The sequence below is a fragment of the Rana temporaria genome, chromosome 1 (genome assembly GCF_905171775.1).
Source record: "Rana temporaria chromosome 1, aRanTem1.1, whole genome shotgun sequence".
NCBI lineage: Eukaryota > Metazoa > Chordata > Amphibia > Anura > Ranidae > Rana > Rana temporaria.
The window spans coordinates 424,996,234-425,023,229 of NC_053489.1; positions in this window are offsets into that span (position 1 = coordinate 424,996,234).

Genomic DNA, 26,996 nt, shown 5'->3' on the forward strand with positions numbered 1-26,996 from the left:
GTGGCCATCTCAGTCTCCTGACCTCAATATCATTGGGGAGATCTCAAACGTGCAGTTCATGCAAGACAGCCCAAGAATTTACAGGAACTGGAGGCTTTTTGCTAAGCGTAATGGGCAGCTTTACCATCTGAGAAGATAAAGAGCCTCATCCACAAATACCACAAAAGAACTGGTGTATGTAAACTTTTGATCAGGGTCATTTGGGTAGTTTCTGTTGTCATTATGATTTAAAAAGAGTAAACACAGTTGATTGATAATAAATGACTTCACATGTTTGTGTTATCATTCATATTCTCTGAAAAATGGCCAAGAAATCATAAATTCTGCCATGGTATATAAACTTATGAGCAAAACTGTAACTCAACTACTCAATGAAGGGACAGATTTTTGCTATCTACTTTTAGGTCAAAGAGTCCATACATTCAATTAAAGGGTCCATACGCTCTTTTAAAAAGTAAATAGACCCTTCTAAGGGCTTCTTACAAATGAAAATGGGACAAAATGGGTTATGTTTCAATAGATTTTTAAATAGCAAAGTCTTTTTTGGCAACTGAAGCTCTGCCTTTTGACCGTTAATTGATAGAGGAAGAAGCTTAGCACTGAGATGAATTGGGGTTTAGTGTGGCCTTCAATTCCACAAGGAAACATGGGTTGATTTGCAGATTAAATCACTAGAAGATATCTGCATTTCAGAAGTATTGCTAGCTTGGGTAGTTCTTAGGCCAATCTCACTATAGTATATAGATGGTATTGATACTTCTGTTTGGCAAAAAACTGTTACATATATCATGCAATTGTGGTTTCCAGATATTTTTTTAATTAGCAGGTCAGTAATACAGTATATGCCAGTAAAATGAATGGGATGAAGTACAAGATATAAGTAGGCAGCCTGTCCTTGGCTGCTCATGTAGGTGCAATTACAATTATAAAATGTCAATGGGTTAAATGAGCAACATTACAGTATGTTCCAAAGTATTTCATTTACATCTTCATATAATAATAAAGTAAGTGGCACGGTGGTTTTACAATCATATGCCTGATGGATTAATGGTACCTCTCTGTAAAATCTGATTCCACTCCAAGGCACATTACCGTAATTTATTCCACAGCTATATATCTTAATTATAAGTGTAGATATAAGTTTTATTTATATCAGGAAATCAGACATCAGTTAAGCCACCATTCAAAGCAATTGATTCAATCAATATGGAATACAAATAAAATTGTATTTTCTTCATTGATAGGCACCATAAAACCCAGCTGATTTGCTTAATAATTTATACTAAGCTGTTTAAATGCTATATATCAACTGTAAGCCTATACTGATCCGTAATTATATATACTATAAATATTGAAGTATTAACAGGAACGTATATATAAAAGGACATACATTAAAGACATATAAATGTCTTGACTGCTGAGGCACATAGGCCTAGGCATAAAGCCAACTATTTCAACAAAAAAAAGGAAAGACAGGGAATACCCTTACTAATGCCCTAAGTGAACTAAACTAGCCAGCACAGCAAAGGACAACATTGTGTAGCAAATATAAGAAAGATATGTGCAGCACTAAACTCGGTGAGAAAACCCTGTATAGCTACTAGGTAATCATATGTGTAAACCAATCAATACATTCAGTGTATCTTGTATAATCAATGTGTCCATTTAGAAACCACATAAATAGTATCATAAAGAAGTTATATATACACCTCATATTCATACATATACAAACGTGTGATCTAAAGGGTTAATAACGTCAAAGAGGAGATAATAGGTGAAACAAAAAGTGCAACAAGTGCATCAGGCATACCACAGATGATGTCTGTTCAGACGAAACACGTTGGATTGAGCTCTGTTGGTGCCATCGCGTTATACTGACTGTTACCTGAATATCTGTCTTTTTTTTTTAAACAATAGTTTTTATTGAATTTTCAGAAGTGAAAAATATAACATATACAGGTTACATTCCAATTTTTCATCAAATCAAAACATGTGATACAGCTCAAAGCTACAGGTATTCTTTCCAAGTATAAAGTAATATTAATATTCATGGGATCAGTTACTAGACTGTGACCAAGGAAGCCACTTAGTTTATGCGTTTTTGAGCCGGCCCTTACTGGAGGCCAGCATCAGCTCATAATTAAAATGTAGGTTGTCTAGATCGAGAGTGTTTTCTGTTGTAGGTACCTGAGTGGTTTTCCAGAGTCTGGTTATGCTCAGTCTAGCTGCAAGGAGGATATTAGTTACTACCGCACTCAGTGGGCTGGGGATTGTTTCAATTGTCAGATTGAGCAGTGCTAATGCTGGTGTGGGAGGTATGTGACTCTCTGCGATATCCGACAGGATGTGAAAAATGAATGTCCAATAAGATTGTATGGATGAGCAATGTGTACGGCCTAGCGGACAGGTTTCCAGCGGACAAAAGTTTCTTAGCAAGCTAAGAAACTTGTCCGCTGGAAACATGTCCGTCGGACATGTCCGATGGTTAGTACACCTATTAGAACATGTCCAATGGTTATTACGTGTAACCAGCGTCCCAAAATCCCGCGCATGCGTCGAATTGATTCGACACATGCGTGGAAGCATTGCACTTCCGTGTTTGAGAACGTCGGTGTCTTCTACGTCACCGCGTTCTCTGTCCGCGGGGATTTTGGTCTGATGGTGTGTACACACATCAGACCAAAAGCTCCCAGGTGACATGTCCGATGAAAACGGTCCGCGGACTGTTTTCATCGGACATGTCTCCTCGTGTGTACGGGGCCCAAGACCAAAGGATGTGTAGAAGATCTCCTCTATACTTATTGCATCTCCAGCAAGTGTCCGAGGTTGTGGTGGTGAATGATGCAATTTTTGTGGGTGTAAGGTACCATCGTAGCAAAATTTTTAGTGTGAATTCCCAAAACACAGAGTTATGGGTGGCTATGTAAATGGAGCGTAGGGCTACTTGCCAGTGTGTTTCTGTGAAAGTTTGACCTAAATCTGTGTCCCAGTGGAGGTGCGTTTTAGATTTAGTAAGCTCCTGTTTTTGATGGAAGGTGTTATAGAAAAGGGAAATGCCTTTCTGTTTTGAGGTGGGATTAGTCAGGAATGAGCATACCCTAGGAGGAAGTGTGTAGACTGGGTTAACCAAATGAGAAATACAATGCTTAACTCGAATGTAAGTGAAGAATTCCATGCGGCGAAGGTTGAATTTCTCTTGTAGCTGTGGGAACGTTTGCAAGACATTCCCCTGGAAAAGATCTTTTAAGCCTTTTGATGCCCAGTGCGTCAGAGAAAGGTCCACAGTGAAATGATGTAGAATGTCTATCTGGAGAGGAGGGGAGAATGTGTAAGGATGCATTTTTCCTAGGTTCACAATTTTTTTCCATGCAAGAGCCGAGGCTCATATCGTGGGGGGGGGGAGCGTTTTGGAGATGGCGATGTCATGGGGGATTCCTAGATCCAGCTTTGTAGGTTGTTGTGCTTAAATGTTGCTGCTTCCAGCTGTCCCCATAGAGTACGGGAGTGCGGATGGAACCAGTCTTGTAATTGAGTCAGAATTGATGCCCAGTAATAGTCTTCGAAATTCGATGGACCCTGCCCCTTCTGCAAGTTTGTGTTTGTGAGTAAGTTTTTTGCACAGCAGGGTTTCTTGCCTTGCCATAGTAGTTTATTAAGAATTGTTTGGAGGGATTTGAAGTAGGATGCTGGGATAGGAATGGAAATGGTTCGAAACAAGTAAAGTAGTTGGGGTAGGTGCATCATTTTGCCTGACCAGGAAAGCTCATGTTTAGCCAATTTTTGGACATCATTTTGGAGTTTGGAGAGGAACGGTTTGATATTACAGTTGAATAGATTTTTTGATTTTGTCAGTTGTACTCCCAGGTATGATATTTCATGTTCCGCCCATGTGAAGGGGTGTTGGGTTTGGAGCAAATTTCTAGTGGTGGCATCTGGGCCTAGGTCTAAGATGTACGATTTGGTGGCATTCACCTTGTAGTACGAGACTCCACTGGAGGGTGTTTTGAACTTCCATTAGGGAAGATGTTGAGTTGGTTAACATAAGGATGACATTGTCCGCGAACAGACTGATCTTGTGAGTCTTTAGGCCTATCTCAAATCCTGATATATTAGGGTTTTGTCTAATGTGTTCTGCTAGAGGTTCCATGAGCAGGTTGAAGATCAGTGGGGACAGCGGGCACCCCTGTCTAGTGCCATTGGTGATGGCGAATGGTTGGGAGAGCATATCTGCTGAGAGTACTTGAGCTGAGGGGGTAGTGTAAAGTGTTAGCATAGTGTTCAGTATTTTTCCCTTGAAGTCAAACCTCTGGAGGACCCGCTGTAAGTATTTCCAATGTATTCTATCGAACGCCTCCTCTGCTTCCAATGATAGGAGCAGAGAAGGCGTTCCACTGGTCTCAGCGTAGTGAATGATATCGTTCAGCCGTCTCGTGGCGTCTGGTGCCTGTCTTCCTGATGTAAAACCAGATTGGTCTCTATGAATGATGCCGCGTACACACGACCGTTTTTAATAGTCTAGAAAAAAATACGTTTTTTTCTACCTGATTCTTGTCAAGCCTGCCTTGCCTACACACTATTATGAAAATAGCTTTTCAGTCTTCGTGCTTTTCAGTCTGTTACAGCGCGACGAATGTGCTATCTCCATTACGAATGCTAGTTTTACCAGAATGAGCGCTCCCGTCTCATAACTTGCTTCTGAGTATGCGCGTTTTTTCGCGTTGTTAAAGCCTACACACGACCATTTTTCACGACGTGAAAAACGTCACTGTGAAAAACAACGCGAAAAAATAGAGCATGCTCTAAATTTTTAATGCCCCATTTTCACATCATGAAAAATGCTCTGGAGCCTACACACAATCGTTTTTAACCACTTAAGGACCACCTAACGCCGATATACGTTGGCAGAATGGCACGGCTGGGCACAATCACTTACCTGTACGCCATCTTTAAGTGCCCAGCCGTGGGTCACCCCCCTACAGTCAGAAACACACATGAGGTCACACTTAACCCCTACAGCACCCCCTAGTGGTTAACTCCTAAACTGCAATTGTCATTTTCACAATAATCAATGCATTTTTATAGCACTTTTTGCTGTGAAAATGACAATGGTCCCAAAATTGTGTCAAAATTGTCGGATGTGTCCGCCATAATGTCGCAGTACTGAAAAAAATTGCTGATCACCGCCATTAGTAGTAAAAATAAATTAATAATAAAAATGCCATAAAACTATCCCCTATTTTGTAAATGATATAAATTTTGCGCAAACCAATCGTTAACCGCTTATTGCGTTTTTTTTTTACCAAAAAATATGTAGAAGAATACGTATCGGCCTAAACTAAGGAAAAAAAGGTTTTTATATATTTTTGGGGGATATTTATTATAGCAAAAAGTAAAAAATATTGCATTTTTTCAAAAATGACGCTCTATTTTTGTTTATAGCGCAAAAAATAAAAACCGCAGAGGTGATCAAATACCACCAAAAGAAAGCTCTATTTGTGGGAAAAAAAGGACGCCAATTTTATTTGGGAGTCACGTCGCACGATCGCGCAATTGTCAGTTAAAACGACGCAGTGCCGAATCACAAAAAGGGGCCTGGTCCTTTGGTGGTTAATGACCATTTAAAAAAAAGAAATTTTTCACGTCATGAAAAACAGTCGTGTGTACGCGGCATGAGTGTGGGCATAATGTTAAGAAGTCGTGTGGCGATCGTTTTTGCGTAGATTTTTAGATCTAAGTTTAGAAGCGAGATTGGGCGAAAGTTTTGGGGCGCTGTTGGTTCCTTCCCTGGCTTGGGTAGGGTGATGATCAGTGCTTGAAGGGATTCCTGTGGGAACTTGGAGGAAGAGGCTGCATCATTTAATAGTGCTGCTAAGTGGGGAGCTAATTGCTGGGCAAATTGTGTGTAGTATTGTCCCGTGAGTCCGTCATGGCCAGGTGATTTACCTGGGGGGAGAGATTCGATGGTCGCTAATACTTCTTGTACCCTGAAAGGATCATTCAGTCAGGACAATTGTTCTGTCGTCAGTGATGGGAGTCTAGTGTGTTTAAGAAAGTCATTAATGTCTTCTGAAGTGAGTTGATGTGTGTCAGGGTCTTGCCGTAGATTATATAGGTCGCTATAGTAGTCACTGAAAGCATCAGCTATTGCCTGGGTATTTCTGAGTTTTTCCTTTGTGTGGGGATGATAAATGTGATCTATTTTGTTTTTTATTCTCCTTTCTTTGATACGTTGGGCAAGGGTCTTGCCCACTTTGTTGGACGTGGAGTAGGAATTTGCTCTTAGTTTCCTCTGGGTTTGTTCAAAAGATTGGAGGAGATAGAGTCTGAGTTCTTGTCTAAAGGAAAATATTTGTGCTGAGCGTGTTGGATGGAGACTAGATTTATTTTGCTGTTCTAGGTTTTCTATTTGGGACACAAGAGTATTAATACGCAGAGATCTTTTCTTTTTGTGACTAGAGCTAAGTTTAATCAGTATACCTCTAATATAGGCTTTGTGCGCCTTCCACACCACACCTGGGTCGGACACCGAGCCTGTGTTGCGATCAAAATATTTGACTAATTGGTCATTTATCTCTGGAGAGTAGGTTGGATATTGCAAGATATAGTTGTTTGCTCTCCATAGGAGTGCTGTTTTTAGTCTTGGGGAGTCTGAGATAGTAATAGTGATGGTGGCATGGTCCGACCAAGTCGTGGCGTGAATCACAGTTGCACTAATGTTTTGGAGCAGACATTTATCTATGAGAAAGAGATCAATGCACGAATATGGAGAGGAGAGAAGTACGTGTAATCTCTCTCTGCACCATGGTAACATCTCCAAACGTCAAACAAATCTTGAAAAATAATGACGTTTTTCAAGGGGGATTCTCTGCGTTTTGACGCAGAAGTGGAATCCAGATGGACTTCCGGCACTAGATTGAAGTCCCCGCAGATGATAAGATGATCTTGCTCATGGAGTGAACAACCCTCATCAGTTTGTGAAGAAAACGTATTTGTTTGACATTAGGAGCACAGATGTTTTACAAGGTATAAGCAATGTTATTTATGCTACACACAAGTATAATATAATGGCCTTCTGGATCTAGAGCAATTTGATTCAGGTGGAATGTGACAGTGTTCTTCACCGCTATCAGCACTCCTCCTTTTTCTGAGGTGAAGGGGGCAGAGAAAACATGAGAGAAATGTCTATGTGCACAAGCTTTTGTGGCTGATGCTCCGTCATCCTCTTTCGGGACATGGCTCGTTGGGGTGTCCGGGCTGTAGGGAAGCAGGATGGCCATGGATTGTCAGGCTTCTGTCGCTCTGGCTCTCTCCCAGGGGTCAAGTCCTGGGGAAAAAAGTGTGGGAACTCCCACCCAAGATCCACTCCCCCACCAAAAAAAAACGGTCATATGCATAATTACTAAACCGCATGTTTTTTTTTTTGATCTACTGTACCTTAGTAATCCTTTATGTTACTGCCCGCTTCCTGTATATGGATTCATCGGGTAGTGTGCGGGTATTCCGTCACTTCCTCGATGCCGCAAGGTCTCCTGGGAGCTTTTGTCATTGTTCACAGGAGACATTGCAGAGGTCTGCCGCAAGTTATCGCAGGATTTAGAAAGAAGCAAGTTCTTTCTAAATCCCGCGATAACTCGCGGCAGACCTTGAGCTGGGCATCGCCGCTTAGTGAAGGATTGCCTCGGGCAGCTCGGCTGCTCTCGGCTGCTCTAGTCCTGCAAAGGGAACTGAGTTCCTGCTGTGAAAAAAGTGCAGGAACTCCGTTCCCATGCGTTCCCCCAGGACTTGAGCCCTGCTCTCTCCCATAGCAGACGAGCACTGAGTCTAAGCAGCCATCACCAGCGCTGGCAGACTACGCCCCCTTGAATATCTGTCTTTCAATCGCTTTTTATCTATGGAAATGTGAGTGTTTTTTACAACAAATTTTATATCTTATGGTTTTACACTATGTGGAGCCTTTTTTCCTTTTGGCTATCTGGGTGTCACAAGGAAGACACTGCCCACTCTCTGATCTGAGATTGCTGGTCCTTTCCAGTTGCCATAAGACTGAGCCGTAGGAAGTACAAAGGGATCATCTCCTATTGTGGCCAGGAAGAAGTGGTGTGGAGGCTCAATCTCATTGGTGTGCATACACCTTCTGCCTTGTTGACTCATTGGGCATAAGCCTTATTGAGTCCACATGTTTCAGAAAGCCTTTGCAAAGCTGGTGGTGGTTTATTCCTTTGCACTTGTGATTCCTGTTGCTGACATTTTGGACTTACCTACCCCCCTACTTTTATCACTTATCAGAACATTTGTTTTTTTCACTTTGCGGATTCAATTGGACTTTTTTCCTTTGTGCTTTTGCACTTTTTGTTTTCACTCATTATCTCTTGTTTGAGGTTATTAACCCTTTAGATCCCATGTTTGTATATGTATGAAGATGTGGTATATATAACTTTTTATGATACTGTGTATGTGGTTTCTTCATGGACACATTGATTACACAAAATACATTGACCTTTATTGATTGATTTACACATAACTTGTATCTATACAGGTTTTTCTCACTGAGATTATCACTGCACATACCTTTCTAATAAAGCTAACTATTAACATAAGAACAACCCCTTGAAAGCCTGGAATCAAAACAACAAGTGTGAGCGAACATTCAAAGAAAAACGAGAGGATTCCCACCTACCCAAACGCTGAAGCTTTCTATTGGAAAAAAACCATGCCAGAAGCCACAATAGTAGCACTGATATGAAAAGAGCGCGTCAAAAAATCCTGAGAGAGAAGACCTAATTTGTTGAGGCAACAACGGAAAGCCTGCAAGAATTGGAACCTTCTCTGGGAGGAAGAATCAGTGTGAACCAGAAAAGTGGGGAATGGGGGACGTGCATATCTAAAGTGTGAGGCTAACGGGACTGGGCAAAAGGGTCTCGTACAAGAATGCAAAACTACACTTCTACCCTTAGGCTACTTTCACACTGGGGTGGGGGGCGTTAGCGGTAAAGCGGTGTACCGCTAACGCCCCCCACCCCAGTGTGAAAGTAGCCTAAGGGTAGAAGTGTAGTTTTGCATTCTTGTACCAGACCCTTTTGCCCAGTCCCAGTAGTTTTTTGGCACCTTACTGCCATTTAAGCTGTGCTTTTTGGCCGCTAGCAGGGGTGCTTTTTAATCCCTGCTAGCAGCTGGAAAGGGGTTAAAAGTGCCGCTGCCGAAGCGCTTTGCAGGCGATTTGGCAACGCTGGCTATTGATTTCAATAGCAGGGGCATTTTAGCAGCGCTGTATTCACTGCTCACGCAAAGCCCCAAAGATGCTGCTTGCAGGACTTTTTTTCCTGTCCTGCAAGCGCACCACTGCAGTGTGAAAGCACTCGGGCTCTCACACTGGGGCTGCAGGGGGAGGTGATTTTCAGGTGTTTTACAGGTGCTATTTTGTAGCCCAAAAGTGCCTGAAAAACGCCTCTGAAAGTGGCTTTACCGCAGTTGTCTGTTTTCGAGGTATGCAGAAATACTGACACACAATACTCAGAAAAAGTCATGTCCTCGGTTCTAACTCTGCCCGCTGAGGATCTGGATAGTGAAACCAGTTCATTGATACAAAAGGCACAAAAAAATGCTCAGGAGAAAGCCACCCAGAACAGTAGGGTCTCAAAAACCGAGAAACACACATACAGCAACAGGGAAAGGATAATGGAGAGGATATGAGGCAAAACCGGGCGCCACAAATCTGGAGGACTGAGTTGCACATCTCCAACCTTGCAACACCTGCCAAAAGGAAATTCCTTTGTGATGTCTTCCCAACCGAGGAGCCTAAACCAAAAAGACAAGACAGACATGGACAAACTAACCGTGGAGCCAGAAGAGCCTTTTTGGAGTAAATACACGGTAGGAAAGCCAAGCTAGGCATCTATCATGGTGTGACGCAAGTAAATACTCACTGCATGAACCTGAAACTTGAACCCATTCATCCCAGTACGATACCCACATCCTATGGAATAGTAATGCTCGAAAAAGGTATAGCAAGCATCGGAAACAAGGTTTCACAAATAGGTTGGACAGGAAAGGCTCTCTGGGAAATCCAACAGAGCCAATCGAGTTGGTAAGACAGAGAGCATCGGCAATATTGTTAGCTATCCCGAGAACATGCTTAGCTGCTTAGCTTTAAACCATATATTAAACTGCAAGCATCTAAGAACTAGAAAATATAGTAAAGATAAAACCAAAGGGGGTATAGTGGACTGCTGGTTGATGATTTGAACCAAACTCATATTGTCCGACCAGAAAATCACATAGCGGTTGCGCAACCTCACAGCTCAATGGCAACACTTATTGGAAAAAACTCCAAGGTAAGGTTGCGCAACAAATCCAAAGACCAGATGACCTAACGGGGACTGAAGCTGCTTTGGCTGAAGTTTTTTAGACCCTTTAGTCAAACAGACCAGGGAGAGGAGTCTAAAAAAACCTTTGCCACTGTGTCTATTTCTATGCCCAAAAAGGATGCCCAAAACAGGACCCTCAGTTTTGTCAGCTGACAGTTGAATGGCAGCGGTGGGTGGCTGGGGTGGAGTCAGGTCAGGGGGACCCGGGTGTCAAACACAGGTGGGCACACTGGGACATTGTCAGAGGACTGAGCAGACCTGACTGTAAACACAAGGCACATGCACACCCCCAGCAGGCCGATGCACACACCCCCGCAGACATATGCACATATCCCCCCCAGTCACATGCACACCCACCCAGTCACATGTACCCCCCCAGTCGCATGCACACACACACCCCCAGTCACACCCCGTCACATGCACACCCCCCAGTCACATGCACCCTTGCAGTCACATGTCCCCCCCCAGAGTCACATGCACACCCACCCAGTCACATGCACACCCACCCAGTCACATGCACACCCAGTCACATGTACACACCCCCTATTCGCATGTACCCCCACCCAGTCGCATGCACACCCCCCAGGCCATGTACCCCCAACCAGTCACATGCACATCCCACAGGCCATGTACCCCCACCCAGTCACATGCACACCTCCCAGGCCATTTACCACCACCCAGTCACATGCACACCCCCCAGGCCATGTACCCCCACCCAGTCACATGCACACCCACCAGGCCATGTACCTTACACATAGCAAGGCTCTGCCCCCTCACAGCTCAGTCAGCCTATGCTCAGCTGAGCTCAGCAGTCAGTCGGCTCTCGGCTGCACACAAACAGCGAACCAAATTGGCTCCGCCTCCACCACGGAAGCCCCGCCCTGGAAGGAGGGTGGACTCATCTTGGAGATCCTGCTGAGTTGCTAGCTGTGTCCTTGCACAATATAACGGCTTAAGGGACGGACGTGGGGCAGTTGACAGTCTATTCTGTGTGTGTCTCTAACAGCTGTATTTCCATGAGTTTTAATGACAGGAGGAGTGGAGATAGACTGGGCAGTGCCCTGGTGTTACCGAGCAGAGAGGAGGAGTGACTGTACACTGAATGAGGCGGGCACAAAGCTCCGCTGACTGCACTAGGACTGATGTATGAGGATAGCAAGAGGCGGCTCTTTAGGCAAAGTAGGCGGCCCCCGAGGCCCTTGGGAGGGCGAGGCCTTAGGCCACTGCCTAATTAGAGAACCGCCTCTGCTGAAAGGAGTAACAACCACATGCTTCTGTCCTGTCCTGTCCTGTCAATCAAAACAAAACTCTTTACGTGTTGTCATTTTCTGATGAGTATCATAGTGAAACCAACACTGACCCCCATAAACTTTGTAGGCACCCCAGATAAGATCTAGGGCCCAGATTCACAAAAGAGATACCATGGTGTATCTCCTGATACGCCGTCGTATCTCTGTTTTAGGGGCTTCCTAACTATGGGCCAGATTCACAAAGCACTTACGCCGACGTATCAAAAGATGCGCGGCGTAATTGAAAAATGCGCCGCACGTATCTTTGCGCCTGATCCTCCAAACGAAATACGCCTGAAAACCAGATTTTTCCGTCCTGCGTAAAACGATTACACCGGCGCATCTTGAAGCGCAAAATACGCTAGACACACCATTGATTTTCTATGCTAATATGCAAATGAAGGAGATAGGGCGATCCACAAAAGTACGCTCGTGTGGCGTAGATTACGCCCTGTGCGCATCTGCTAGTTTCACGGTGTAAAATTACACCTTATAAAAGGTGCCCTAACTTTACAGCCATGTAAATGTCAGCTAAAGCAACACCGTTAGGGAAGAGCTGAGCACACACACTTGCAGGACAACAATCTGTATGCCAACATGCCAGGGGCATCCATGCTCATAGCTATACTAGTGACTTTAGTAACCGAGGGTACCCCCTCTTCTGAGGGAACAGCAGCCAGGAGACGCCTCGCAGAATGCATCTTTGCACAGTAAACACACACATTAATCATGGCACAATGAGAATGCATGCATGCACACCCACTGTGGTCCCTAGCACAGACACATCACATCCTCATCGAATTGGATTAGACCCAAGTACCCCCCATGGGACTAGGGAGCAGCAACGCCCTGCCACGGCTCCAATTATGTCACTGTGCATTCATACACCATTCACATGGACCTGGGATCACTTCTCCCTGGTCCCGGGGATCCCTACTCCACCAAAACTGAGGGTGACACCCTTTTTCACCAGGAATGTCACCCCCGCATTCATACATCATTCACACACATAAACCAAATCATAATCACAGTATAATAAAAAAAAAAAAAGTACAACCAAAATTAATGGCGGCGGCGTGAGCTACACCTGGGCCGGCCACGGGCACGGCCACGGCCAACCAGGGGAGACTCATGGGGGGGAGCAGGGGAAGGAGGAGCCTCCCCTGGTGACTGTCCTCCTGCTGGCCTGCCCTCCAAGGCCACGGCGATCCTGGTCAGACCCACAGTAAGGGCAGCCGTATTGGCCTGGACAGCCTGGGTGTTTGCATGGACAGCCTGGGTCAGGGCAGACACCTCCAGGGCCACGCCTGCTGTGGCGGTCTGCAGGTCACAAATGCATGTTATGACCGCCAAGGAGTTGGTGCCCACATCACTGACCGAGTCCTTAATTAAGCCCAGGCTGTCCTCCATCTGGGCCAAAGACTGGGTGAGCTGACCCAGATGTTGGGTCTGCCGGGCCTGGTCCCTCCGCAGACTGGCCGGCAGAACCTCGGCCACCCCCCTGGTCTTCTGGGTAGCCTTCCTGCCTGCAGCTGAGGCTTGTGGCCTGGGAGGAGGGGAGAGAGAGACCCTTGTGAGGGGAGCCCTGTTGGGGGAGGAGTGGGAGGGGCTACCCCTGATGGAGGCCTGACTGCTGCCAGCCATAGGGGTAGCCTCAGGGGTAGCCTCATGGGGAACCACATCCGTAGTCAAAAGTATTTCCCTGGCAAGGTCCATCCGATCATCCCCATCCTCCTCCCCCTCATCCCCCCCCTCAACCTCCTCATGAGGGGAGGTGTGGCCACTCCCCTCCCCTGAGGACTCCTGCCCTTCTTGGGGCTCTTCAGCAGCCTGTTGTCCTGGGGGTGGTGCAGCCTGGCCTGATGGCCCTGCAATCTCCTGGCCATCTGTGGAAGACACAAAACATTCACAGGTTGGAGGATCCACACACTTGGCACATATTCCCTTCCCCCACCCACACATGCTACTCACCAGATAGAAATAAAAAAAAACGTACCTGTCCTCACGCCCTCCTCGGAGTCAAAGCCAGGCAGCCCACCACTTGTTGTCTGTGGAAGCACCGGGCCACTGCCCACTCCTCCTCAGTCAGCCTGACGGAGCAGGGTGGTCCTCCGCCAGTGCCCGTGGCATGGGCATTTATCTTGGCTATCTTGTCACGGACCAGGCTCCTCAGGTCATTTATCTTCTTGGCTATCCCACTGGGGGTCCTCGTCTCCCCCCCCTCCGCATTGATCTGATCCGTAATCTCCTGGATGATGGCCCTCTTCCTGGCCGGGGGGGTGTCCCGGCTCTCAGGGCCATGCAAATATTGCCCAAATCGGGTGATAGCCCTGGCAAGTATTTGCTTTTCTCTCACCGAAAAGTTCAACTTGTGTCTCTTTGGTGCCATAACACCCAACACTCAGCACCAAACACACACACAAAAATCTAACACAACAAACAAACACAAATACACACAGAACAAACACACACAAAAAGACACAGACCAAACACACACAAAAAGACACAGACCAAACACACACAAAAAGACACAGAACAAACACACACAAAAATCCAACCGCAAACACAAGACAGCAATATCAAACAACACAAGCAGACAGCTAATACAAATTCAAAAACAAACACAGAAAAAACAAACAGAAAAAACACTCAGAAAAAAACACAACTACTACAACCTCCTACTACAATAAATCTTTTAGCTAACAATACTCACCAACAAACACCAACAGACAACAGAGCAAAAGCAACTTGCTTTAGGAAGGGAAACACAGGGATGTACTTTTGCAATGGAAGTGCGTTTGTCTGGGGCTATTTAAGCACAGGGCGATTCTCACACTAAGTATGCTTGGCCTTTTTCCTATCTCACTGATTGCGCCGGCCCGAGTTCTAAACATGCCCAGTGAGGTGCAGATTCGTGCGCGCATGCGCAGTACAGCCGGCCCTTCATTTGCATGGGGTCACGGCTCATTTCAATGGAGCACGCCCACTTCCTTCCCACTTGCAATAACCCCGCCTTACGCCTCGGTATTTATGTTACGCTGGCGCTCATTTGGGCGCAAATGCTCTGTGGATACGGCAAATGTTGTACCTTCATTAAATGTAAACATATTGCTACACTTAGAGGCTCCTCTCTTTTTTTTTATACTCAGTTGTGACATGACGCTACTCTTATATCAAGACATCGCTTGTATATGAAGGCAAAATTTATTAAAACATTTTGCTTGTCTTGCAAAACGCTCTCAAATCAAGTTACTCTCGAACCAAGGTTTTACTGTACAGGTAGAAACTTATTCATCAAGCCATAATATTGGAGAGGCATGTGCTTGGCCCCAATTATTTTCTGCAGCAGGACCCCAAACATGCAGTCAATGTCATTGAAGTGTTACTAAACCCAGAACTCTGTATTTACTATATCTGGGCTCCCACAGTACACGGAACATGGACATGCAACAGTTTTAGTAAATATACAGTATACTGCTAAATACCTTTTCTCATCAGCAGTCTTTGACTTCTAACAATGTCTGGTTAAAACTTGTAGGAGGAGTTTTCATTCTCACATGATTGTCCTATGAGGATGCAGGACCCCTGACCTTCTGCCTGGACAGAGCTGATTGACCCTGTGCTCATGCACAGGGCCAATAAAAAAGAACTCTCTAGCAATACACACCAAACTGAGTATGTGCAGCTTATCCCCAAGGCTCTGTATTATCAGCAGATGGATTGGGAACAGTGCAGAGGATTAACCCCTTCAATTCCACAGTGAGACTAACACAAATGCTTTACTGCATATACAGACCGAATTTACTGTTGTGGGTTTAGTAACACTTATTATCTTCAGTGTAAAGAAGAACAAGGAGCCCTGGAAGAGATGGTATATTATTTAATAAAGCCCTGATAACATAATTGAGTATGTTCAAGTGTACCTAGAAAAAGTGATGTTTGAAGCCAAAGGGTAGCAATAAATATTGATTTGATCAACATTTTTCTTCTGTTCGCTAACTTAGCATTTTGTTAATTGATAAAAACAAACAATTAAAATATATATATTTTTGAAAGCATTGTTACTTTACAACATTTGTTCACACCTGCGTAAAACATTTGCACAGGGGGCGCATGCGCGGCGCGATGCTGGGAAGACTCGCCTGAGCCGAGCTCCGTCGGTCCTGGACCTTCCAGGCGGATTACCCAGGGCTAGATCGCACTGTCAGCTGCGATTTTACCTAGCACCCCTGTGGGAACATCTGGTGCATGCCATCGGCGAGGAAGAAGGGGATTCGGCGCTCCGGCCACTGCCTCACAAACTTCCTCATAGACATGGAGCAGAGACACAGCAAGGTGTCCCAAGATGGCGCCGGACAGCACGAGGGGACATAGGCACAGGCCTGTAAGGACTTCACTTCTCCGTACGCTCACTCAAACCATCAGAACAGTGAGTACGAGTCCCCGCTCTCCAAAGCAGACTTAGATGCTAGTCTGGCCAATATTTTTAATAAATTGGTTGACAAGATTGAGAAGGAACTTCACAGTTCCACGGCAGCCCTATCCCAAGAGATAGCCAACATTGGCAACCGCACAGACATGTTAGAGACCAAACATGATGAGCTCTCCCTGGCTCATAACGACCTTAGAAAGGACTATGAAAATCTGGCTGACAACTTTGCCTTTATGCAGGCACAGGTCGAGGACCTTGACAACCAAAATCGCCGCCATAACATCAGGCTTCTCGGGGTCCCTGAAACAATCACAGACCTAATGCCGGCAGTCACAAAAAATTTTCATAACCTCCTGCCAGATAAACCCCCAACTGCCTTCACCTGTGACAGGATCCACAGAGCGCTCCGTCCCAAAACCCCTCCTGACAACCCCCCCAGGGATATCATCATGTACATGAGGGACTTTCTGGTTAAGGAAGACATCATGCGTGCTTCCAGAAATACCCCTAACCTTACTATGGAAGGCAAAATAATCCAGATAAACCCAGATATATCCCCTGCCACTCTGGACAGAAGGCGCAGGATGAAGGAGGTCACCAATGTATTACAGGCAGCCAGAATCAAATATAGATGGGGCTTTCCCTTTAAGCTCACGATCCCACACAATGGATCGACATATACCGTATTTAACATCATTGAGGGCAAAGAACTGCTGATAAAACTAGGCCCGCTGGCCCAGGATCCTCAAATCCGCCCCCCATCTACACCCAGGCCGCCGCTTGATTGACCCCACCCCTACAGCTGTACCCGGCTGCTGCTCCATCCCAGTATGGAGCATCACCCGCTCGGTTGTTGGGATAAGGACATTTTGTCCTTCTTTTTGTTCTTTTTTGTTTTGATTTCAAGTGACAGACTATTCTCTGTCCCCACTATTTGTAAGTTTCTTAATAGATTGGTGATATTCACGCTGGAGGCCTACGAGGCCCCGCATATGTTCAACATGGTCCACGATTGTCAAGATATACATACTTTCACATTGTTATGCTGCTGTTGCTTCAGTTTACTTTATAACGCATTGCTCACCGATATCTTTGAATGTTTCACATGGTTATTAATATTCGCTGGGCTTTGGACCGCACTCCTGACAGAGACCGGCGACATGCTCGGTTGGGACCGTGGTCCATCCCTGTGGTTGTACACACTAAGGATATGCTTTCAGATGATACATCCTGTAATGTTTTTCCATGGGTCTTAGAATTATCTCTCACAACACACAAGGTTTCAACTCACCCCATAAACGCAAAAAAAGCTTTTCAACATTACAAAAGACTGGGGGCGGACATTGTCCTACTCCAGGAAACTCATTTTGCCACTTCTAAACACCCCACCTTTTTTAACAGATCATATAATCAATACCACTACACAACCTTCTCTAATAAGACACGAGGTGTGGCGATATTTATTCGAAATTCTGTTGTTTTTAATATCCAGCACATCATTAAAGACCCAGATAGCCGTTTCATAGTTCTTAAAGGCACCATCAACAACAGAGCGATCACGATTGCATCTGTCTATGCCCCAAATGACGCCCAAACAACATTTTTTTCCAAATTTTTCGACACTCTGGATAGATTTCAATCTCCCCACATCATTCTGGGAGGGGACTTTAACCTATCCACACATCCTGCCTTGGATAGGAGCAGGGTATCTCCCTCCTCCAAGGCATTTTCTAAGTCCATTAATAGACTCATCAACAAATTTCAGCTTATCGATTCCTGGAGCGCACATAACACGGGTATCAAATCTTCGATTGCTATGCCAGGCTGGACTACATTTTCTGTACCCCAATTTTATTAGCCAACTCATCGCAGGCACACATACATCCATGCCCATGGTCCGACCATGACATTACCTCATTTGACACGTCCTACATAGGCCTAGCCCCCTCTACATACAATTGGCACCTTAATGATTCCCTCCTAACAGACCCTGACAACAAGAACTCTATAACTACCCATATTGAGAATTATTTTTCAGAAAACATCAATGACAACACGCCCCCTACCTCCCTCTGGGTTACTCATAAAGCGGTCCTGAGGGGCCACATCATCCAAATTGCGGCAGCCAAGAATAGGGAGAGGCTGGCAGGAATTAAAAGTCTAACAAGCATACTAAATCAGCTGTACAAAAAATTACAACACTCCACCTCCCAGGATATCACTGACCAAATACAAGCTAAACGGCGAGACCTCGACCAAATACTATCTGCTAATACTGAAAGATCCTTAAGGTTTTCAAAGGCCAAATTTTTACTGCATAGTAACTCCCCATCAGCCATGTTTGCTAGAAAATTAAATCAAGATGGTAACCCCACCCATATATACAAATTGAGAGATAATAACGGGAACCACATCACACACCCTCAAGAGGTTTTAACATTTTTTACAACCTTCTATAAAGATCTGCTATCTGATTCAGGTAACAGACCGAATGCCCACTCCACATCCTGGTTAGATAACCTCCAACTCCCTGCCTTAGGTCAAAACCAAAAGGACTCTCTAAACAGACCCTGTACTACTGAAGAAATCTCCCAAATTATTAAAACACTCAAAACATCCACGGCCCCTGGTCCGGACGGATTCATGTCTTCGTATTATAAAAAATTCTCCCCCCTGCTAGCCCCCAACCTTACGAAACTCTTCAATCATATTCTCGAAGGAAATAATTTCCCAGAGGAGATGCTTCTGGCAAACCTCTCCCTGATCCCTAAACCCAATAAGGACCACACCCTCCCTCAAATCTTTCGCCCCATATTGGTACTAAACAATGATCTGAAGATCTTTGGCAGAATCCTGGCAGACAGATTGGCTTAGGTAATATCCCCCTTAATTCACCCTGACCAAACTGGTTTATACCAGGCAGGCAAATAGTAGACAACATTAGATTGGTAATGAACATTGTCCAGGATGCCAATTTGGAATCCCGTCAGGCCTGTCTCTTAAGCCTAGACATCCACAAGGCTTTCGACAGCGTCAGCTGGTCCTACTTAAATGATCTGCTCCCTAGATTTGGGATCTCGGGCCAATTCTTACAGGGATTTAATGCTTTGTACCATTCACCCCAAACCTGTATAAGGATCCCGGGCAACAACTCAGAGTTTTTTCCACTGGGCAGAGGTACGAGGCAGGGCTGCCCATTGTCCCCGCTCCTATTTGTACTTGCCATAGAGCCCCTAGCACATGCCATTAGAGTTAACACAGATATCCGAGGATATGTTAAAAATGGCTCAGAATTTAAAATTAGTATGTACGCGGACGATGCCTTGGTTTTCATCTCAGAACCCCTACTGTCCATACCAGTCCTCCTGGATACCCTGAAAACTTTCCATGATATCTCGGGCCTTAAAATCAACACCAATAAATCTTCTGCCCTCTCACTTAATATTCCCCCAGACGTGCAAAGTTTATTACGAAATAACTTCCCTTTTATATGGTGCCCCCTTTCATTCAAGTACTTGGGGGTTAATATTACATCCTCACACTCGCTTCTATATAAGTCCAACTTTCCCCCTATCATCGCTCGGATTGATAACCTTCTTAAATCCTGGTCCTCATATCATATCATCTCCTTTTTGGGTAGAGTCTGTGCAATCAGAATGACTATCATCCCTAAAATACTTTATTACTTCCGCTCCCTCCCTATAATAGTTCCGAAATCCAAGATAGAGGGCCTACAGAGGACAATTAACAAATTTATATGGGCGGATAAAAAACCTAGGTATGGTTATGCACTCCTACACCGCTCTCAATCTATGGGTGGGCTGGGACTCCCAAATCTTTACCACTATTATCTGGCCACCAAACTATCTCAAATCTCCCAGTGGTTTTCCCCATCTCAAGACTTACCATGGAAGAGATTTGAAACTATTTTGATCCTCCCTTTCCATCTCCAAGGCACTATATGGTCCAATAACATTACATATAAGAAACTCTCAAAACTTAATCCAATAGCTGCACACTTATTTAAACTCTGGCTGAAAATCAAAGATACACACTTCCTCTCCTCACCCATCTCCTCCCTCACCTCCTTTTTAGGAGACCCCAGGCTCAGGCTTGCCTTTGACAACAGGCAGCGGTTTTCTTTTTGGATTAATAACAATCTCACCACACTTTCCTCACTTCTAACCAAGTGGGTATTTAAACCCTTTACAACAATACAGAGGGAAAAAGGCCTCCCTCCCACGGAACTAGAAAACTATGAACTAATCAAATCCTTTTACGCCCAACACTTCTCTCTCACCATCCCCTCCACGAGTACAGTATTTGAAAGAATATGCATGTCATCATCCAGGGATAAAGGTATGATCTCCCGCCTATATGGCTACCTCAACACCCTTAATATACAAGACAAATCTAATCAAATGCTTCACTGGGAAAGGGATCTAAACGACACCTTTACCCCGGACACATGGTACAGCATGTCAGAAAACCTTAGAAAATGCAACAAAGCTATCTCCTTTAGAGAAACCCCAACAAAACTTTTTACCAGATGGTACCTTACCCCCTCCAAACTACACACATTTTATCCTTCAGTCTCCCCAAACTGTTTTAGAGGTTGCACAGAACCGGGCACGCTGTTACACACTTTCTGGCGCTGCCCTCTCCTGGACCATATCTGGAGATTGGTGGTTACCAGATTCAAAGAATCCTCAGGCCATAGCATCACCCCCACTCCTCAAATCTGTATCTTATATGCCAGGATCCCAGAGGTCCCCATCCACTGCACCAGACTATTTCACTCTTTATGTAGCTCAATTCAGTGGATGATTGCACTCAATTGGAGATCCAGTAATATCTCCTGGCCACAGGTTCTTGAAAGAATGGAGACGATCAAACTCTCAGAAAGAGTTTATCACACGCTTAACGACAGCATTCAGGTATATAACACAAAATGGTCATGTTGGAATATCCCACTGCACAATTAACCTTATTCTATATGTTATTCATCATGCTTTTCCTACTCATGTTTCACTGCGCAACAAGTCTTCTCTTTTCATTATTCCATAATGTTACAGCATACAATGTATCCACAATATGGACTCCGCAGCCCATTCAATGACTCTGTATTGACATCTGTCTATGTCAATTCCTATGACTGATTATGTATTTTTTCCATTGAAATATTCAATAAAATTTTGTAAACAAAAAAAAAAATTGCACAGTACTGTATAGGTATCCTTAAACTTCAAATATTTATAACTAGCTACATAGCTTTTTAGTACAAAATGCAGCTATCTTAACTGCTGACTGATCAGCAATAAAATGAGATTTTAGTAATGTGTTTGGCAAGAAATGTGTCATTCAGAGCATTGTTGAATAAATGTTTAATCTGCTTTATTTGAGCCTGCCATCATTTGTTTTCTCAAATAATGTTGTGACATTAAAATACAAAGCAGTGAAAGCCTTGAAGACACGTAAGCATCTTGGGCATGTTTTGCATTTTGCTATGATTTCAAGTTGAAAAGCAATATCTTACAATGCAGAAATTGTGTTCTGCTGACATTTACCCACTGACTCATGGCCTAGGCATTCAAACAGGATACTTAATCCCACAAAACTGGAAAGTCCCTCAGACATTGATAAAAATGTCTTTATTAATTTGATCTTTGTTATTAGAACCACAGAATTATAGAATCTGCCTTCACAGTTTGCTAACATTTACTGTCATTATTGGCCTCCAATGCTAAATTCCAAAATCTTATCTCAAGCAAAACAGTTTCATTGTAATGTTTTGTTAGTGTTTAATAATACATAAATAACAACTGATCAGATAGTTCCTATTTTCTAACATGTTATTTGTAATTCAGTAACATACAGAAAAAACAATACAAAGCACCATAATGTATTACATAATAGCCATGCTTTAGCACTTATATAGCATAACTAGGGTCGTCAGTTTGAATCCCAACCATGGCTCTACCCGCCTTGAGTTTGCATGTATTCCCCGTGCCTGCATGGGTTTCCTCCCACACTCCAAAAGACACACTGATAGGTTGATTGGCTCCTGACTAAATTGGCCCTAGTATGTTTATGTACTGTATATCTGTGAGTTAGGGACCTTAGATTGTAAGCCTCTTGAGGGCAGGGACTGATGTGAATGTATAATATATACGTATATATGTAAAGCGATGTGTAAATTAATTGTGTTATATAAGTACCTGTAATAAATATACATATATATAGGATTCTGAGTCTTAGGGAAAGCAAAAGAATTGTCAAAGAAATTGAGAATGCCAATCATCAGTGTTCAAGAAGTGGAAAATGAGGGGTTGTGTTGAAACCAAACCATGGTCAGGTAGATCAACTAAAATTTCAGCCACAACTGCCAGGAAAATAGTTTGGGATGCAAAGAAAAACCCACAAATGACTTCATGTCAAATACAGTACTCTCTGAAAACATGTGGTGTGGCTGTTTCAAGAAGCACAAAAAAGAGGCACTTGAAGAAAGATGGGCTGCATGGTCAGGTTGCCAGAATAAAGCCTTTACTACGCAAATACCACAAAGTATCCCGCTTACAATATGCCAAACAGCACAGAGACACGGCTCAAACCTTCTGGCACAAAGTCATTTGGAGTGATGAGTCCAAAATTGAGCTTTTTGGCAACAATCATAAACACTACATTTTGAGATGAGTCAACAAGCCTATGATGAAAGGTACACCATTCCTACTGTGAAACATATGGAGGTGGATCGCTGATGTTTTAGGGATGTGTGAGCTAAAAAGGCACAGGAAATTTGGTCAAAATTGATGGCAAGATGAATGCAGTATGTTATGAAAAAATTTTGAAGGAACATTTGCATTCATCAGCCAGGAAGCTGCGCATGGAACGTAGTTGGACATTCCAACATGACAATGATCCAAAACACAAAGCCAAGCTGACCTGTCATTTGCTACAGCAGAATAAATTGAAGATTCTGGAGTGGCCATCTCAGTCTCCTGACCTCAATATCATTGAAACACTCTGGGGAGATCTCAATTGTGCGGCTCTTGCAAAACAGCCCAAGAATTTACAGGAACTGGAGGCTTTTTTGCCAAGAGGAATGGGCAGCTTTACCATCTGAGAAGATAAAGAGCCTCATCCACAAATACCGCAAAAGTTGTCAGTGATGGTAAAGGGGGCAATACACAGTAATGTAAACGTTTGATCAGGGTCATTTGGGTAGTTTCTATTGTCATTATGATTTAAAAAGAGTAAACAAAGTTGATTGATAATAAATGGCATCAGCCAAACACTAACCATGAGTGAAAGAAAAGTGTTATCATTCATATTCTCTGAAAAATGGCCAAGAATTCATAAATTTTACCCGGGTATGTAAACTTATGAGTACAACTATATATATATATATATATATATATATATATATATATATATATACAGTGGGGATCGAATGTTTGGGCACCCCAGGTAAAAATTTGTATTAATGTGCATAACGAAGCCAAGGAAAGACGGAAAAATCGCCAAAAGGCATAAAATTACAGATTAGACATTCATATAATATGTCGAAAAAAGTTAGATTTTTTTTCCATCATTTACACTTTCAAAATTACAGAAAAAAAAATTGCGTCTGCAAAAGTTTGGGCATCCTGCAGAGTTAATATCTTGTACTGCCCCCTTTGGCAAGTATCACAGCTTGTAAACGCTTTTTGTAGCCAGCCAAGAGTCTTTCAATTCTTGTTTGAGGTATCTTTGCCCATTCTTCCTTACAAAAGTCTTCCAGTTCTTTGAGATTTCTGGGCTGTCTGTCACGCACTGCTCTTTTAAGGTCTATCCATAGATTTTCAATTATGTTGAGGTCAGGAGATTGTGAAGGCCATGGTAAAACCTTCAGTTTACGCCTCTTGATGTAATCCCCCGTGGATTTTGAGGTGTGTTTAGGATCATTATCCATTTGTAGAAGCCATCCTCATTAACTTCAACTTTTTCACAGATGGCATCAAGTTACCATCCAAAATTTTGCTGAAATTTTATTAAATCCATTTTTCCTTCTACTCGTGAAATGTTCCCTGTGCCACTGGCTGCAATACAACCCCAAAGCATGATTGATCCACCCCCATGCTTAACAGTTGGACAGAGGTTCTTTTCATTAAATTCTGTGCCCTTTATTCTCCAAACGTACCTTTGCTCATTCCGGCCAAAAAGTTATATTTTAACCTCATCGGTCCACAGAACTTGTTTCCAAAATGCATCAGGCTGGGAATATATGCTGCAGACATTACATAAATTTGGTTTAGGCCCACGAATGCTTAGGTGGATAGAGCCCATATACTCCAATCCCACGGCCCAAATTCAGGTAAATTGAACCCTGTCAGAGACATTTAGGCTGTATAATGGGATGCGTCAGGGATGCCCACTCTCCCCCCAAATCTTTGTGCTCTCTTTAGAACCCTTCCTAACCTCCATTAGAGAGAACCATGAAATTGAAGGTATAAAGGTCTCCGGGCAAGAACACAAGATATCTGCGTTCGCAGATGATATCATGTTGTATATAACGAACCCCAGCCGGTCACTCCCAAATATTCTGGAAGAATTGGGCGGATACGGAGGGGTTTCGAACCTTAAGATCAATATGGAGAAAACGAAGATACTGAATGTTTGTGTTCCCCCAAGGGAGAGAAGAGAACTTAAAGCTCTTTTCCCCTTTGAGTGGAAGGAAAAAGGATTAAAGTATCTAGGAGTATTTCTGTCAGCACAAACAGCAAATTTATATCAGGATAACTATCTACCCCTTTTGAATAAAATTAAACAAGACCTGAAAGGCTATCCAGCACACAGATTGTCATGGCTGGGTAGGATCAACGTAATTAAAATGATGATCCTACCGAAAGCCCTGTACATCTTTCAAAGCCTCCCGATCAATATCCCAGGGGCCTATTTCAAAATTATGAGAACCCTACTGCAGAAATTTGTGTGGAATAGAAGAGGAAGCCGTATTTCCTATAAAATATTGAGTAGATCTAAGGATAATGGGGGGGGTGTTCCTCCCAGGTCTTCAGAAATACCATATGGCAGCAGTATTAACCACTTGACCACTGGGCACGAAAACCCCCTTAATCACCAGACCAATTTTCAGCTTTCGGTGCTCTCACAATTTGAATGACAATTACTCAGTCATACAACATTGTACCCATCTGAAATTTTTGTCCTTTTTTTCCCACAAATAGAGCTTTCTTTTGGTGGTATTTGATCACCTCTGCGGTTTTTATTTTTTGCGCTATAAAAGAAAAAAGACTGAAAATTCTGTAAAAAAAAAAAAAAAAAATCTAGTTTCTGTCATATTAGCAGGTTATTTCTCACACACAGCATATGCATACTACAAATTACACCCCAAAACACATTCTGCTATTCCTCCCGAGTATAGCGATACCACATGTTTGCGACTTTTACACAGCGTGGCCACATAGAGAGGCCCAACATGCAGGGAGCACCATCAGGCGTTCTGGAGCACCCAGGCCAATTCTGACATTTCTCTCCTACATGTAAAAATCATCATTTATTTGCTAAAAAAATTACATAGAAACCCAAAACATTATATATGCTTTTTTTTCAAAGACCCTAGAGAATACAATGGCGGTTGTTGCAACTTTTTATCTTGCACGGTATTTTCGCAGCAATTTTTTGAACGCGTGTTTTTAAAAAAAAAACAGTTTTGTGCTTAAAAAAAAAAAAAAACAGTAAAGTTAGCCCAATGTTTTTGCATAATATGAAAGATGAAGTTACGCCGAGTAAATAGATACCCAACATGTCACCCTTCAAAATTGCACACGCTCGTGAAATTGCGCCAAACGTTGCTACTTAAAAATCCCCATAGGCGACGTATTGCAAGGTATTGGAGTATTGAGGGTATTGCGGAGTATTGGGGGGGTATTGCAGAGTATGGGGGGGTATTGCAGAGTATGGGGGGGGGTATTGCAGAGTATGGGGGGGGGTATTGCAGAGTATGGGGGGGGGTATTGCAGAGTATGGGGGGGGTATTGCAGAGTATGGGGGGGGTATTGCAGAGTATGGGGGGGGGTATTGCAGAGTATGGGGGGGGGTATTGCAGAGTATGGGGGGGGGTATTGCAGAGTATGGGGGGGGGTATTGCAGAGTATGGGTGGGTATTGCAGAGTATGGGGGGGTGGGTATTGCAGAGTATGGGTGGGTGGGTATTGCAGAGTAAAATAAAAAAAATGATGAGTGCAATACTCTGCAATACCCCACCCCATACTCTGCAATACCCCACCCCATACTCTGCAATACCCCACCCCATACTCTGCAATACCCACCCCCCCAGGGTGGGTATTGCAGAGTATGGGGTGGGGTATTGCAGAGTATGGGGTGGGGTATTGCAGAGTATGGGGTGGGGTATTGCACTCATCATTATTTTTTTTTTACTGCAGAGTATTGCGCAGGGATGGCTGGATCTGTGACTGCAATTGTCACAGATCCAGCCCACAGTGCGGCGGCTGCTGCTGCCGCCCGGCGCCCGGTCCCCCCCCCCCTCCCTCTCCTCTCACACTGTACCGAACGGTACAGAGAGGAGAGGGAGGAACCGGCGTCATTACATGACGCCGGTTTGTTTACAAGTGATCGCGCCGTCATTGGACGGCGCGATCACGTGGTAAGGAGCCGCTTCCATTGGCTCCTTACCGCGAGTGCTGTTGCTGCGGGTCCCGTAGACCCGGCGAGCACCGGCGATCGCGTGTGCGCGCCCACTCGGGCGCGCACAACGCAGTCTCTGGGAGGACGTACATTGACGCCCTCCTAGAGTACAGGAACCGCTCTGTAGCCGTATTTTGGCTATAGGGCGGTTACCAACTGGTTAAGGAGAATTATAGATTGGGTCCATAATGTTTCACATAAGAAATG